Source organism: Triticum dicoccoides, chromosome 4A, assembly GCF_002162155.2.
Source record: "Triticum dicoccoides isolate Atlit2015 ecotype Zavitan chromosome 4A, WEW_v2.0, whole genome shotgun sequence".
In the NCBI taxonomy this organism is placed as follows: domain Eukaryota; kingdom Viridiplantae; phylum Streptophyta; class Magnoliopsida; order Poales; family Poaceae; genus Triticum; species Triticum dicoccoides.
The window spans coordinates 730,166,881-730,182,524 of NC_041386.1; the positions used below are offsets into that span (position 1 = coordinate 730,166,881).

At 43.0% G+C, this 15,644-nt stretch overlaps 1 non-coding gene across 1 annotated transcript; it reads right to left on the bottom strand.

Moving 5' to 3' along the window:
* Positions 1–14,013: 14,013 nt before the first annotated feature.
* LOC119290367 lies at positions 14,014–14,088 on the bottom strand. Its single transcript, XR_005141881.1, has one exon. It is a non-coding gene; the product is annotated as a small nucleolar RNA snoR60 (small nucleolar RNA).
* Between the last annotated feature and the right edge of the window lie 1,556 nt (positions 14,089–15,644).

The window sequence follows — 15,644 nt, forward strand, 5'->3', positions numbered from 1 at the left end:
GGTAAAATCACTGACGTAATCACAAATGATTGTTTTTTTCTTGAAAAGGAGGTTGAAACCCCGGCCTCTGCATTGAGCGATGCACACAACCATCAAGCGCAAATGATTGTAATCATAACTCTGTTTGTTCTGCGCAATAAAATCACTTTCCATCTAAGAAAAAGTACATATATCATCTCCTATGGATGGAGTAGCTAGTTTCACTTACAAATCACAAGCAAGTCATGCATCCTATTACACCTAAAGGTATTTTGCTAGTGCACCCCGTATGTGCTCCCAAACACATCGGGTACTTAACTGTGGATCAGCTGTACGCGGTAGGTGACGATCAATGCAGTGACAACTAGGCAATAGGCCTTGCCCTTGATGCGTCATTCCGTGCATCAGATGTGTTGGGAAATTAGCACACAGATGCACTTGTGGTTAACTGAAAGCTGCAGTGGAAACAAGTAATCTCAGCACCACATCATGTACTAAATCAAAGGATCATTGCTTAGCATGCAAGGAAACATATGCAACAACATATATGGAGGCCAAAAATGTTTCTCAGCAGAAAAGACACTCCTCAGCCGAGTGTCTTGTGGTAGGAGTAGCTTTTCTGGACAGCACCAAGCATCAACAAAGAGACACCAGATTTTACGTGAAAAACCCCTAAACTTGAGGGGAAAAAACATGGGCCGAAGCCACCCAAATCCTCTTTCACTAATATCAAATGTGGGATACAACAAGTTCTTCTCTAGACAGCACTAGAGGATCTCATACATCAAGATTTCTGAATCTTGGATGAACACAACAAGATTTGGGGCTCAAGAACTAGGGATTGGAACAATATCACCAAAGATGGTAGAACCGAAGCTTGAAGGAGACAATGTAGTGGATCTGGACCATCACAACCTTGGGGAGGAGCTCCCTTTGCTTCTTCCTTCAATCTTCCTCTTTTTCCCTTGCTCTCCTAGTTTTCTCTCTTACTCTCTCTTGGAGGATGAACTGATTTTCGTCACATTTGGTGGTGGCTACTGGATGGAGGGTAAAGCATCCCCATCCTCTCATGTGCAACGTTCAAAATGACCCTACATCATAACCCTAATGGGTAGTGGGCTTTTGCACCTCTTTGGGCTGCCTAAAAGGCCTCAAATGGTCATCTCCCCACAGCCCACATGAGGAGGATATCCCAACAAATCCCCCCTCCGACTCATGAGGGGGGCACCGCCATGCCTGCTACCTTCCAACATACTTGTAGCTTCTCATTTGGCAATATCTTGGTCGACATATTCAAACCATTGTCGTCGGTATGGATCTTCTCAAATTTCAACAACTTGGAACTCACAACATCTAGAATCCAATGGTACCTGACAAGTTTCGAGAGTGATAGCCTAAATTCTTGGCAAGATGAGTAGTACGCTGACTGTCACAAAACAGAACATACTTCTCTTTCTTCATGCCAAGCTGTTGCAAGAAGTTCGTCATCCACAAAACTTCCTTGCCAGCATCAACTGCTGCAATGTACTCAACTTCTGTAGTTGATGTAGAAACACATTTCTGCAATCTTGACTGCCATGGCACAGCTCCCCCTGCATATGTCATGAGGTATCCAGATGTGGACTTCCTACGATCCTTGTCACCTACATAATTTGCATCTGTATAGCCCTGCAATACAGGATCACCACTTCCAAAGCATAAACAAGATGTAGAAGTTCCCTTGAGATACCTGAGAATCCACTTCACTGCTTCCCAGTGAGCTTTACCTGGATTTGTTATGAACCGACTAACAATTCCAACTGCATAGGCAATGTCAGGCCTAGTTCATACAATGGCATACATCAAACTACCCACAGAAGATTGGTAAGGTATTTTCCTCATTTGTTCTTTCTCCTTCTTGCTTGTAGGACATTGTTTGAATTCAGTTTGTGATGGCCTACAAGTGGAGAGATAACAGATGTTGCATCTTTCATATTGAACCTTTCAAGTACCTTCTCAATGTATCTTTCCTGTGAGAGCCGAAGTAGCTTCTTTGATCTATCATGGGAGATCTTCATGCCAAGTATTTGCTTAGTTGGTCCTAAATACTTCATGGCAACTGATTTACTCAATGCCGTATTGAGGAGGGCAATCCTCTTTGTGCCATTTCCAACAATCAGCATATCATCAATATACAACAAGAGAATAATGAAGTCACCCTCGACGTACCTCTTCATAAAGACACACAGTGATCAGGTTGTGCTTTATGGTAATGAAGCCCAGTCATAAAAGACTCAAACTTCTTGTACCACTACCGATGAGCTTTCTTCATGCCATACAAGCTCTTCTTTAATATGCAAACTAAGTGCTCCTTGCCTGCAACCATGGATCCCTCTGGCTGCCCCATGCATATCTCCTCCTCTAGGTCACCATGTAAGAATGCAGTCTTCACATCAAGTTGTTCAATTTCCAAGTCCATGGTGGCAGCCATGCCAAGCACAACTCGGATCAAAGACATCTTGACCACCAGAGAGAATATCTCATCATAATCAATGCCCTTTTTCTGACTGAATCCTTTCACAACCATTATGGCCTTGTACCTTGGATGTGAGGTGTTTTCTTCAGTCTTCACTCTGTACACCCACTTGTTGTTGAGTGGTTTCTTTCCTTTTGGCAGATTCACCAACTCAAAAGTATCATTCTCATACAGGGAATTCATCTCATCATGCATAGCTTCTGACCATTCTTCTTTATTCTCATCAGGCATGCCTCCTCATAGCATGAGGGCTCACCCTCATCTGTTATCAACACATATTGATGTGGTGTATATTTAGAAGAAGGAATATGACCTCTTTCACTTCTTCTTTGCTGCTGCACTGGTGGTGAGTCAGGTGGATTTTCGTTGGCATCATCATTACCAACTTCTTCATCATCATCACTTGATGGCTGCTCGTCAATTTGACTTGTACTGCCTTGATCAGTTGAGTCTCCACTGTCTTTAGTGTCATCATCTCCTCCATGATTGTCATTGGATCCATGTCAACCTGAGGGGTGTTGGTCATTGGCTTCTCTGGTTTCCCAATATCTTTTATTGTTTCATCTTTAATAAATACCACATCTCGGCTTCTCACAATCTTCCTATTGGCCGGATCCCACAACCTATAACCAAACTCTTCACTTGGTTGGCTGAGGTAGATGCACTGCTTTGTCTTGCTATCATGCTTGGTCTCTCATCCCTTGGAACATGTACGAATGCCCTGCAACCAAAGACCTTCAAGTGCTTGTATGATACCTCCTTCCCTGACCAAACTTTCTGAGGAATATCACCTGCAAGAGGAACTGAGGGAGATAGGTTAACCACATACATAACATTCATCAATGCTTCAGCCCAAAAGGAATTAGGTAAATGAGCATGAGAGAGCATAGTTGTAACCCTCTCCGTGAGTGTCCTGTTCATTCTCTCTACAAGACCATTGAGCTGAGGTGTGTGATAACCCACAAGTATAGGGGATCGCAATAGTTTTCGAGGGTAGAGTATTCAACCCAAATTTATTGATTCGACACAAGGGGAGCCAAAGAATATTCTCAAGTATTAGCAGTTGAGTTGTCAATTCAACCACACCTGAAAGACTTAATATTTGCAGCAAAGTATTTAGTAACAAAGTAGTATGGAAGTAACGGTAATAGTGGCATATGTAACAGTAGCAGTTTTATAGCAATCGTAACAGTGGCAACGGAGAAGTAACTAAGCAAGGATAAATATGAAACGAGCTCGTAGGCAATGGATCAATGATGGATAATATGTTAGATGGCATTGATCATGCAACATTTATAACATAGGGTCACACGGAACTAGCTCCAGTTCATCAATATAATGTAGGCATGTATTCCGAATATAGTCATACATGCTTAAGGAAAAGAACTTGCATGACATATTTTGTCCTACCCTCCTGTGGCAGCGGGGTCCTATTGGAAACTAAGGAATATTAAGGCCTCCTTTTAATAGAGTACTGGACCAAAGCATTAGGACTTAGTGAATATATGAACTCCTCAAACTACGGTCATCACCGGGAGTGGTCCCTATTATTGTCACTTCGGGGTTGCCGGATCATAACATATAGTGGGTGACTATAACTTGCAAGATAGGATCAAGAACACTCATATATTCATGAAAACATAATAGGTTCAGATCTAAAATCATGGCACTCGGGCCCAGTGACAAGCATTAAGCATGGCAAAGTCATAGCAACATCAATGTTAGAACATAATGGATACTAGGGATCAAACCCTAACAAAACTAACTCGATTACATGGTAAATCTCATCCAACCCATCACCATCCAGCAAGCCTACGATGGGATTACTCACGCACAGCGGCGAGCATCATGAAATTGGTGATGGAGGATGGTTGATGATGACGATGGCGACGGATTCCCCTCTTCGGAGCCCCGAACGGGCTCCAGATCATCCCTCCCGAGGAAGAACAGGGCTTGGCGGCGGCTCCGTATCTAAAACGCGATGAATCCTTCTCTTTGATTTTTTTCTCCCCGAATGTGAATATATAGAGTTGGAGTTTAAAATTGGGCAACATGCTCATGATCAAGTTATTTAAAATTCATAATATCGTTTCTAAGAGAGATGATCTTAGCGGGAGGAAAATATTTAGAGATAAAAGCATCTTTGCACTTATTCCAAGAATCAATACTATTTTTAGGGCTTCAATTTAACAATATCATTATCCGTATCTTTGTTCTTTTGCATATCACACAAATCAACAAAATTGTTTAGATGAGTAGCGGCATCTTCACTAGGAAGGCCGAAGAATTGATCTTTCAGAACGAGATTTAACAAAGCAGCATTGATTTCACAAGTTTCAACATCATTAAGAGGAGCAATCGGAGTGCTAAGGAAATCATATTATTGGTATTGGAAAAGTCACGCAATTTAGTATTATCTTGCGCCATCGTGACAAGCAATCCAGCACACAAGCACACAAGAGACAAGCGAAAAAGAGGCAAACAGAAAAGAGAGGGCGAATAAAACGGCAAGGGTGAAGTGGGAGAGAGGAAAACGAGAGGCAAATGGAAAATAATGTAATGCGAGGGAGATGAGTTTGTGATGGGTACTTGGTATGTCTTGACTTGAGCGAAGACCTCCCCGGCAACGGCGCCAGAAATCCTTCTTGCTACCTCTTGAGCATGCGTTGGTTTTTCCCTTGAAGAGGAAAGGGTGATGCAGCAAACTAGCGTAAGTATTTCCCTCAGTTTTGAGAACCAAGGTATCAATCCAGTAGGAGGCTCCTCAAAAGTCCCACACACCTACACAAACAACCAAGAACCTCGCAACCAACGCGATAAAGGGGTTATCAATCCTTTCACAGAAACTTGCGAAAGTGAGATCTGATAGAGATAATATGATAAGGTAAATATTTTTGGTATTTTTATGATATAGATTGGAAAGTAAAAGATGCAAATAAAAGTAGATGGAAAACTTATATGATAAAAGATAGACCCGGGGGCCATAGGTTTCACTAGTGGCTTCTCTCAAGATAGCATAATTATTACGATGGATGAACAAATTACTGTCGAGCAATTGATAGAGAAGTGCATAGTTATGAGAATATCTAGGCATGATCATGTATCTAGGCATCACGTCCATAACAAATAGACCGACTCCTGCCTGCATCTACTACTATTACTCCACACATCGACCGACTCCTGCCTGCATCTAGAGTATTAAGTTCATAAGAACAGAGTAACTCATTAAGCAAGATGACATGCGGTAGAGGGATAAACTCATGCAATATGATATAAACCCCATCTTTTTATCCTCGAAGGCAACAATACAATACATGCCTTGCTACCGCTACTATCAGTGGGAAAGGACAATGCAAGATTGAACCCAAAGCTAAGAACTTCTCCCATGGCATGAAAGATCAATCTAGTAGGCCAAACCAAACTGATAATTCGAAGAGACTTGCAAAGATAACCAATCATACATAAAAGAATTCATAGGAGATTCAAATATTTCTCATAGATAAACTTGATCATAAACCCACAATTCATCGGATCTCGACAAACACACCACAAAAAGAGTTACATCGTATAGATCTCCAAGAAGAGGAAGGGAAACTTTGTATTGAGAATCAAAGAGAGAGAAGAAGCCATCTAGATAATAACTATGGACCCGAAGGTCTGTGGTAAACTACTCACAACTCATCAGAGAGGCCTTGGTGGTGATGGAGGGGACCTCCATGGTTGATTCCCCCTCCGGCGGAGCACCGGCGAAGGCTCCAAGATGGGATCTCGCGGATACAGAAGGTTGCGGCGGTGGAAATAGTTTTTCGTGGTGCTCCTGGATGTTTTCGAGGTACGAAGATATATATAGGCAAAGGAAGTCGGTCAAGGGAGCCACGAGGGGCCCACGAGGCAGGGGGCGCACCCACCCTTTCTGGGCGCTCCGGCCACCCTCGTGGCCGCCTCGGCTGCTTCTTGACATCCACTCCAAGTCTCCTGGATTGCTTTTGTTCCAAAAAGATCGCTCTCGAAGGTTTCATTCCATTTGGACTCTGTTTGATATTCCTTTCCTTCGATATACTGAAATAGGCAAAAAAACAACAATTTGGGCTAGGCCTCCGGTTAGTAGGTTAGTCCCAAAAATGATATAAAAGTGTAAAGTAAAGCCCATAAACATCCAAAACAGGTAATATAATATCATGGAACAATCAAAAATTATAGATACGTTGGGGATGTATAAGTGAACCATAGCGTTATAATCTAGAAAAGCAGGTGGCAACTCAATATCTTTTTCATTTATGGATACACCAAGATAATTATCTAAACAAGTTGCATAAATTCCACCAAATAAATCTCCATATTTAGCATTAAGATGAAGCCTCCATGCAACAATGGCCCCTAAGTCATATCATTTATCACCTAATACCGCACTCTTAAGGACACTAAGATCTAGGACGCACATGTGGCTAAGTTCATCCTTACCGTTAATGCATCTACCTATAAAGAGAGCAAAGTAATGCATGGCAGGAAAATGAATGCTCCCTATGGTAGCTTGTGTAATATTTCTAGTTTCTCCCACAATGATGCTACAAAGGAACTCATTATATTCAGACTTGTGAGGTTCACTAAAGATGCCCCACTGTGGGATTTTGCAAGATGTGTTAAAATCTTCAAGGTCCATGGTAGAAGATTTATCATAGAGGTCAAATAAACATTGTGAGTGTTGCGCTTAGATGTAAAGTTAAACCTCCGCACTAAGGAATCGGTGAGGTGATAGTATTGGCGGCACTTATCTAATACAAAGTCCTCAAGATCAGCATTACACACATACTCATCAAATTCATCCTTGAAGCCAGCTTGGATCATAAATTCATCCAAAGTCCATTCGCAAGGCCGCACTAGAGCTTCTCTTCGTGGTTCAAGGTCCGGCTCACGTGTCACAAGCCTCGGTGCTTGCTTCCTTGAAGAACCACCTTGGTACATTTTCGTAAAAAATTTGCTTCCTCTGAAAAATTTCTGAAATTTTAGTGAATCAAAATAAAAGGGAATCAAACTCAACAAGACTGATAACAACTACTCCCACAAGTGCCTAGAGGCTATATGATGCATTAAAACTACTTTGGACCATATATATTTGACATGCAAGCTCAAAAATTTGCAATGAATAAAGCACTAGACAAAAACTAATTGGACCATTGGAGGAGTCACATACCGAAGAACAATCCCCGAGAGCAGTTTTGTGAATGGTGCTTTGAGCAAAGAGATCGAAAACGGCAGCAAAACAAGCAAGAACATGGGTTTGAGCTACGGGATGCTTTTTTGCTGGAGGAAGACAAAGTGTGTGGGTGCTGGAATAAGTGGAGGGGGGCCACGTTGGACCCACGAAGCAGGGGGCGCGCCCAGGGGGGTAGGGCGTGCCCACCACCCTCGTGACCAAATGGTGGGTCCCTCTGGTGTGTTCTAAGTTCCAGAAATTCTCAAATATTCTACAAAAAATCATACTCAATTTTCAGGCATTTGAAGAACTTCTATTTTCGGGGTATTTTTTACACTAGTAGAAAAAGCCCCATTCGTTCCGGTTCATGAGGGCCTTTAGTCCCAGTTCTATAATCGGGACTAAAGGGTCGTTACTAAAGGCCCTCCCTTTAGTCCATGTTCTTATACGAACCGGGACAAAAGCCCCTCCACGTGGCCGCTGTCTAGAGCTCCACCTTTAGTCCCGGTTGGTAACACCAACCGGGACTAAAGGCAATTTTACGAAATTTTATTTTATGAATTGTTGTTGAATTTTTTTCGATTTTCAAATTTCTGCATTATTTTACAATTTATTCTCTAATCACCACTCATCATTGCTCAATTTAACCTCTAATCTCTAATCACCCCTCTTCATTCGAAATCATCTAACTTCCCGGCCGGTCAACCATCCTCTAACTACTCCAGCCGGAGAACGCTTAACTTCCGGGTTCTATTCCCCCTCGTTTAGAAGTCTACACTTGTTGTTAATAGTAAGATGTCAATCCTATTAACCCTCAGGAGTTTAGCTTGAGCATGAAGTCACTCGTTTCACTGTTTGAGTTTGAATCTATTATTCTAAAAAACAATAAATATTTAGTAACGCTAATATTTTTTGAATAAGTAGTTTCACCATAGTTTGACCACAGTTTGACCAGATTTGACCAAAATTCAAAATACTGAAATAATTATTTAGTAACACTAATATTCTTGAATAATTATTTAGTACCACTAATACTTCTTGAATAAGTAGTTTAACCATACTTTGATAAGATTTAACCAAAAATAAAAAAACTGAAATTTGAGCACAACTTTTTTTCCTTTTAGAATTTGAGGATTCTAGAAATTTGACCATAATTTTTTTCTGACGTCGTATGCAAAAGATATGGCCGTTTTACTTTTTCATAACACTTTTTTGCAAAACATGTCCAATTTAAGTTTTTTAATTTTCCTAACTAATAGATGTAGTGACATAACTACATCTCAAAGGATTTTGATTTTACAAAACTGAAAAGGCGATCTATGAGGGGGGGGGGGTAGAGTTTGAAAATGGGACCTTTACTCCCGGTTTGAGATACGAACCGGAACTAAAGGGCATTGCACCCTTTAGTCCCGGTTCGTGTCTCAAACTGGAACTAAAGGTCTAATCTTTAGTCCCGGTTTGAGATACGAACCAGGACTAAAGGGCACCACACCCTTTAATCCTAGTTCGTGTCTTAAACCGAGACTAAAGGGCTCATTTGAACCGGGACTAATGCCTTTAGCCGCACGAACCGTGACCAATGCTCACATTAGTCCCGGTTCGTGACTGAACCGGGACTAACGGGCTTATAAGGCCCGAACGTATGCCCTCTTTTCTACTAGTGTTATTGCACGGATAATTCAAAAGCAGACAGAAAATACTATTTTTGACTTATTTAACTAAATAACAGAAAGTAAAAGGTGGGTGTCGGTGTCAAAACCGGCGGATCTCGGGTAGGGGGTCCCGAACTGTGCCCCTAAGGTTGATGGTAATAGGAGACGGGGGACACGATTTTTACCCAGGTTCGGGCCCTCTTTATGGAGGTAATACCCTACTTCCTGCTTGATTGATCTTGATGAATATGAGTATTACAAGAGTTGGTCTACCACAAGATCGTAATGGCTAAACCCTAGAAGTCTAGCTTATGATTATGATTGTTGTATATGCCTCTACGGAGTAAACCCTCCGGTTTATATAGACACCGGAGGGGCTAGGGTTACATAAAGTCGGTTACAGACAAAGGAGTCTACATCCGAATCACCAAGCTTTCCATCCACGCAAAGGAGAGTCCCATTCGGATACAGGAAGAAGTCTTCGGTCTTGTATCTTCACAACCCAACAATCCGGCCCATGTCACATAGTTCGGACGACCGAGGACCCCTCAATCCAGGACTCCCTCAGTAGCCCCTCAACCAAGCTTCAATGACGAGGTGTCCGACGCATAGATTGTCTTCGACATTAGAAGGCGGGTTCCTCCTCCGATTTCTTCAAAGTACCTGATTAAAAGAGAGGTATCCGGCTTTCCATTTAATGTCGCGCTCATCGGTTTCCACCCCTTCGTATCTTCAGCTTCCATGTGTCGAGCGAATATGAGAGGTCGGGACATTTTTGCACATATCACCCTGTCCATATAAGAAAGGCGTCTATTTAAAGAGATTGGGATTTTCAGATCCATTCCACACTAAGCGAGGGATCCTCAGAGCTTGCTAGGAGAAATCATTCCAACATGGGCAGTGCTCCCAACTCTCCCTCCCATCCCCACGGCCCCGAAAAAGGCAGTTGGGAGAGATGCTCCATACCCAACAGTCAGCAAGTGAAGCTGTAGACACAAGGTTTTCTTTCCACCGCACATCTAGCCCCCCTTCGATTAGAATTGATTTCTTTCAAGGACGGGGCTCAGGCGGAGAACTTCCCCAATCCATCCAGGGGAACGGGTGTGCTTTGTCCCCTACTTATTGAGAGACGTGGGATTCCCAATCCATCCATTCCTCCGAGGCCTTTTGGAGTACTACGGCCTCGAACTGCACAGTTTTACTCCTGCCTCCATCCTGCATATTGTGGGTTATGTCACCCTCTGCAAGCTATTCCTGGGTTGTGAGGCCCACTTTGAATTATGGAGGAAACTATTCTGCCTCGTCCCTCGTAATCAAGAGGGTTCAATATTTGATGTAGGCGGAGCCGAAGTTTGGTGTGTTGCCGGGACCGGATACCTGTCCGGCACGCCGAAGAAGGCATCTGAAGAGTGGCCTTCCGAATGGTTTTATATCGAGGACATCGCTCTTCCCGACCCAGTCAGAATGGGTCTTCCCGAATTTTCAAGAGCTCCAAGGAAGAAGCGCCACAGCTGGCGCCCTCGGAGCCTCAAGGAGGAAGATAGTGCGTAAGTCCGTCAGTTGATGAGCAAGATAAAGATGCTCGCTAAGTCTGGATTATCAATAGTCGAGGTAATGTCGACTTCCACAGTGCGAGGGGTTCAGTCGCTCCAATTCAGAAGGAATCCCATGTGGCACTATAATGGGGAAGATGATGCCACCCACTGCGGTCGGAAGGGTCCGGATTCCCAAGCCGCTTTCGCCAAGATACTGGCCGAACTGTACAAAGGGGAGAAAGAGGAATTTACTCGTATTAAGAGCCGAGACGGATTTTCCATGTACAATCCTCCTAGCTGGGTGAGTTCGAATCCCACTACTCTTCTCATTCTGCTCCCTGAGTTGCTTCTTTATGGACATTAATCCGTCCATTTATAACAGGAATGGTGAAAAATCACAAAGGAGATCAAGAGCCCCACTCCATAGCCAGAGGACCACAACCGTGACCTTGACCCGCACTACAAAAAAATACACTTCCGTGATGATACGTGTTTGTCACAGTAGGTCGCGGTTTTCGTCATGCATGTACATCCATGACGATTTTATGACAGAATCAAGATAGTCATACCTGTGCTGTCGTAGAAGTGTTCCATGACATAAACAAAATTATCATCACGGAAGTGTCCACTTCCATGACGATAAATCGCGCGTCACAGAAGTGCTTTAGTCAAGGGTGACCGACACATGGCATCCACCGTAATGGAACGCCGTTAAGCTATCGGGTCGGGTTTTGAATCTGATAACCCGTTAACAGCCCCGACCAATGGGGATTTTCCACGTGTAAAATCATCATTGGCTGGAGGAAACACGTGTCGGCTCATCGTTGGGACAGATGTCATCCACTCATTGGACGGAAGGCGCCTATGATACGTCGACATGCACTACAAGAAATATGTCAACTTGTGACCTTGACTATTGGTCACTGAAAGGTCATTGTTTTCCATTTGCGACCTTTTTGTGACCAAAAACAGATGGTCAAAAGCTGGCCGTCTTAAACTGACATTCACGACCTTCTCTATGAGAAGGTCGTAGACATTTACGACCAAAATATGCCTATTGTTTCGTTTTGGTCACTAGCGGCCTCCCCAGGCCACGTAGTCATCCGACGTGGCAATCTGATGTGGCACAAGAATCAGCCCGGTCCAATTCGGTGTTTATATGGGCCCATCCCATTAATTCAACCCATTTATATTTTTTGTCAATTTTCATGAGCTGCATGGGCTAAGCCCATCAATTCAGCCTATTTATATTTTATATATCAGTTTTTGTCAGCCACATGGGCATAGCCCAACATTTTAGCCTTTTTATTTTTGGGCCATGGCCTTTGTTTTCTTGTTTTTTCAGATTCTGGTAAGTGGGTCCGAAATGTCAGGTTCTGTTTTGTGGGTCCCTCATGTCAAGGTCATGTTCTTCAGATTTCAATATGCCAGTGAATAAATAACAAATATTTAAATTCAAACAGACAGAAAACACATGTAATACTTCAAATAACAACAGCCAGAATCAGTATGGAGCTCTTGCTCTACCAATAACACGTAATACAATTGGAATCACCATATTACAAGCTCTACAAGGGTGATAGCTGGCTACAGTAATTGGACCTATGAACCAAATTGTCCTTCACCAGATCGTTCAAGGGAGCACAACAGCAGTAGCAGACCTTGCATATTCCTTCACACAACCAGATCGGAGCAACCTACAAAGAAACGCATGAATTAGATGGGGAGATGGAGAAGAAGAGAAGAGAAGTGGAGGAGCAAGTGACAAACCTGAGATGGCGCTCCTCCTCCTAGAGTATATGCTTTAACAAAAATATAGAAACTACATAAGCATGTTGTGATACTCCCATCTTCAGTATATGCATGTTGTGATACTCCCATCTGTACATTCATGTTTCAGCAAAGGAATCATAAGATGCACACTTTCAGTAGTGTAGAATTTACATAGTATTCAGCGGCATGCAAATTCAACTTTAGTGCTTCAAACAATTTAGTTCTCTAGATAACATGTTCTACCAATTATTTAATCTTACCAAATGGATGGTCATCCATCTTTACTCATACATGGGATCATATTTGTATCTGATTGTATAATGAGTCTTTGCATAGGGATAAGATAGGGAAGCTAGTGTAAGAATTAGACTCTAGCAGTATTGAAACAGTTCCAGGAAATAAAAAACTGCTGCCGGTTTTCAGAATAGATGCTCACATGAATCATTGGTTAATCTTGAATGAACCTTCAGCTCAGAGAAGTCCAAAGACATTGTGCACCACCATGGCACCATCGACATCAACAACTTGTAGCTATGATTTCGGAATAGATGCTCCAGGTCCTTATAGCATAGATCATGTCAATAAATTTCACAAGGGAGCGTAATTTTAAATTTTGACAAACAGTTTAACAAGTTTATTAAAATGTTGCATCACATGGATAAATAGCATACAGATAATGTTGCATCACATGGATAAATAGCATACAGATAAATAGCATATATATGGTATAGCATACAAAGAAGATTCTAATTTCTCACACTTCCATTATCTTCTCAGATAATATGTTCCTCGATTTCTAAATCAGCAGGTAGTCTTTAATCATAATAATATGATTGCAAAGGATGGAACAGTGATTCATAGAAAAAGAACAGAAAACATCGAAAAATTGCAACAAAACACCTGAAGAACGATAGCTAGCTCAATGAAGGGACCATAGGAATGATTCAATTAGGACTTGTCCAAGAAGCAAGTCGGACATGTGCCCCTGTACAACATATGGTCGCACCTCTATTTTGTTTTTTCACTACTCAGCCTGATCAATGAAAGAAAAACCCTTTTTGCAGTGTATTAAATGTGGTGCCAAGTTTCATGTTACAGACAATATGATTCACCCAAACTGAACGGAATTAACTTTCAGATTACAGAGGTGCATTGGTTTCAGTTAATAAAAGGACCCATTATATGCCACAATAACACTAGGACTATGCGCTGCACAGGAACTAAATTAATTAAGTAACCAAAATTTCTTGGCCCAGGAATAGAAAAGCATGCAAGCGATTGGGCAAAATAAAACGGAAGCATAGCAAATTCAAAATAAAAAATGCAGCAAAATAACTGAGAAATGGACTAGCATTGGGCTTAAAATGCATCAGATACTCGATTTTGCATCATCCATTGTGATGTCCTGAAGGGGAATCCGAGTAAGCTCATCATTTGCTAAGCTGCAATGTAGCCACAGAAGATGATCAAAACATAGCAGTCAATGCCATCCCATAACAGACGGCTCTACCATAGGCAATGTTAATGCGCAAATAGTTATTGTAGGCATTCATATGATGACAGGTATACCTGGTTAGGCTGTGCAACATCTGAGAAGATAACATCAACCATGCCGACCAACATGCAGTACTTTGCAGGGTGCCAACCCAGTCTGCAAGTCACAAGATTGATGTAAGATATCAACTTCCTTTAATGGAAACCATTGACCTATAGTAAGTAGCCATGAGATCTCACCGGTCCAACAATGTCAGACACATGAGACACTGTTGTTCCTGAGGCAACACCAAGATATAGCACACGAGCACCAGGAGCCTGAATTAACAAGTGCAGAGTCAGGACATAAATAATGATATAAGTTTAATCTACAAAACAACCTGGAGCACGAAGGTTTTGACACAAAGAATACATGCTAAAGCACAATGAACTTACAATCCAGATGTTGTTGACGCCACCAAGAACAGCGGCAACCAGCTTTGATATGAAGGTGTTCCACACCGTGTACTCAACCTTGGTGCCATCCTCGTTCTGCAATACCAGAGCAGAAAATGGCATGCTTTCATTGATATATGCACAATGAGCACAACAGAGTAGGAAATCTGACATCACATGAAAACAATCATCTAACAAGATCCTGTGAACAAACACCCGCCAGGATCTGGGTAATAAAATAGAAAAGCATGCAAGCATTTTACCACAACAGATAATTCTCCAACAACAAAAGTAACAGCATACCACAGGGCTGCCAAATCGAGCAATAATGTCAAGTAAATTTCCTCAAATGCTTGCTAGTAAGGATTGCAATAGTCAAGCTGCTGCAGTGATGCAATAGTGCCAAATCAATGGTGCACAGATGCATCAAATCAAGCAATAGTGCCAAATCACTTGACCTACTCATGCCAAAGCGCACCCAAATGTCTCTATTAGTCCAGCAACATCTATATCAAACTCCACATGCATGCTACTAAGGGAATCCACCGACAAACAGACGAAGATTTGGTCGCGAGCCAATCCCATGATGGACAGTGCGAAGATGGTACGTCGAAGGTGCTGGAGCCGAACTAGAGGAGGCCGGGCTGGCCGTCGTGGCAGGGCATAGTGCTGTGGTAGATGACATCACCGCAGGCCATCACGGTGCGGCGCAGGCCCACCGCCTCCACCAGCTGCCGCCCCACCTTGGCCCCGAGCTCTACCAAGGCCACCACCAGTCGGACCGACGCCGCCACAGCGGGGGGCGCCCAGCGGCGCCGGCGGAGGTAGAGACGCCTGGAGCCGCTTGACGAGCACCTGGCCGGCGGAGGCGGAGATGCCAGCCACTAAATGTGGTGCCTCGCTGATCTGTGCGTGGTGGGAGAGGAGGAGGAGGGACACGGCGGCGGGGCTGAGGTTGGGGGAGATGAGGAGGTCGTCAGCGGCGGGGATGGGGGGAGGCTGGCGGTGCGGTAGGGGTTGGGATGGCAGAGAGAAGGAGGTATGGGTCGGGGAGATGGAGATTGTGA